The sequence below is a fragment of the Elephantulus edwardii genome, unplaced genomic scaffold (genome assembly GCF_000299155.1).
Source record: "Elephantulus edwardii isolate Elephantulus edwardi_28Jun2011 unplaced genomic scaffold, EleEdw1.0 scaffold00393, whole genome shotgun sequence".
NCBI classification, from domain to species: Eukaryota; Metazoa; Chordata; class Mammalia; order Macroscelidea; family Macroscelididae; genus Elephantulus; species Elephantulus edwardii.
Genome location: NW_006400143.1, coordinates 1,133,128 through 1,135,282, shown reverse-complemented (window position 1 = coordinate 1,135,282; position 2,155 = coordinate 1,133,128). Strand labels below are relative to the sequence as shown.

Sequence of the window (2,155 nt, the reverse complement as noted above, 5' to 3'; positions counted from 1 at the left end):
CCTCTATGCAGCATGTGGCCAGAAGAGACTGGTCTTTGGAGAAGGACATCATGCTCCGAAGGTTGGAGGGACGACGTAGGAGGGGAAGACCCTAGATGAGATGGATTGATACAGTGACTGGGGCAATGGGGATTAGTGTGTTGGAATTAGTGATACTGGCTCAGGATAGGGCAGGGTTCAGAGGTGCTGTACATAGGATTGTTGTGGGTCACAGGTGACAAGATGGCACATCAAAACAACAACAACAACAATCCAGCACCAATTATCTTCCATTCTTTACCACAAAGCATACAAATGCTATAAGCACATCCAAAGAAAACAAGAAAGAAACCACATCTCCTGTAATAGCAAGTTTGTTCAAGCTGAACTTTTCTCTGTATGGTTATTTTCCTCCTATTTCTGACGTGAATACCTAACTCTTGAACTTGTACTATTTCCTTTGGGGTCCCAGAACATTGCAAATCTAATGACTGTACCCATTTTATAAACGAGGAAACAGAAATCCGGAGAGCTTGTTAGTAGCTTGTTAGTTTTAGAGTCTGCGATGCAGTTCAGATTTCCTCCTTCCTATTCAAAGCTTTTTAACTAACGTCATGCTAACTAAATTAATCAACCGATCAATCACTGAAGTTGTCACTGAGCACCTTTCTGCTGTTTGCCACCACTCATGATCCATTTGTGTAGTTTTTGTACAGGTTTTAAGTAGTTTGTAAATTTTCAGTTTTACATTTTATCATCCACTCATGATTTTTTAATTAAAGCGTTTTAATTCCTTACTCTGTTCAGCTGTTGATGCTGAGATCCATATTTAGTTTTATAAGCTTCTACCGGTTTTTGGTTGCTTTGTTTTATGTTGTTTTATTTTTTGCTCATGATTTTTTTTTTCCTGTTTGCCATAGATACATAAGAGTGGAATATTAATACATTTCGGTTTAGTTTTGTAATGTCAGGAATTTTTTAAAAAATTAAAAGATGGGCTGGAGGTTTTTCTTTGTGAATAGAAACTAGATGCCATAGTGAAAAAAAAAGGGCGGTGCGCAGGGATTGGAGTCAATATAAAGGTGCAGAGCCTGGCACCAGGAGCAGCTGGAGCCTAGGGCACAGCGCGGGCACAGCCCATGTGGCACTCTGACAAGATGTTTCCACAAAGCAGGCATTCTGGCTCTTTGCACCTCCCCCCAGCAACTCAAATTCACTACCTCGGACTTGTGCTACTGAATCAAAGACGAGTTTCAGCTACTGCAGGCCCAGTACCATAGCATGAAACTCGAATGTGACAAGCTGGCCAGTAAGAAGTCGGAGCTGCAGCGTCACTATGGGATGTACTACGAGATGTAGTATGGCTTGAAAATTGAGATGCATAAGCAGGCCGAAATTGTTAAAAGGCTGAATGGCATCGGCGCACAAGTCCTTCCCTACCTGTCCCAGGAGTACCAACAGCAAGTCTTAGGGGCCATCAAGAGGGCGAAACAGGTCACTGCTCAGGAGCTGAACTCCAACATCCGACAACAGGTCCAAGTCCACCAGCTGTCCCAGCTGCAGGCCCTATCCCTACCTCTGACCCTGTTGCCTGTGGGGCTGCAGCCTCCTTTGCTGCCAGCGGTCAGCGCGAGCACAGGGCTCCTGTCGATGTTAGCATGCGACTCACAGGCCCACTTCTTCAAGGAAGACAAGAACGGGCATGATGGGGACGCCCACCAGAAGAAGTCCAGTTAGTGGCTGGGATGGGGTAGGGCCCAGGAGCCAACACACAAGGAGTAAGGTTCAGGACCCAGGTTTGGAACTACATCCAGCTGCACAGCATGTGCCCTCCACGGGGCGTGGCTAGCGGCTAGCTTTACACCTCCCTACCTACCGTGGCAACCCTTCTGTGGCTCACACCACTGACTGCATCCCCTGGGGCCTGGAGGGGGGAACCAGGATCCAGGTCATAGTAGAGAAAACCTCAACACTTCAGCACCTCCTGAACTTCCCTGTTCTCTATACATGTTAACTGACAGTCTGCCCCCTGGCCGGGGTGGGGGGGGGGCGGGGGCACACCAGACTAAGTTCTGCACCTTCCTCCACCTCCTCTCCCTCTTGTTCTAGGGCACCTCTTGCATGCCTAGCACTGGCAGCAAGCTTAGTGGGGACCTGCCGGTTGAGGGTGGAAGAT

General features: G+C 47.5%; 1 pseudogene; it reads left to right on the top strand.

The window, feature by feature from the left end:
* Positions 1–1,136: 1,136 nt before the first annotated feature.
* On the top strand, positions 1,137–1,716 carry LOC102844747 (annotated as a pseudogene).
* Positions 1,717–2,155: the final 439 nt, after the last annotated feature.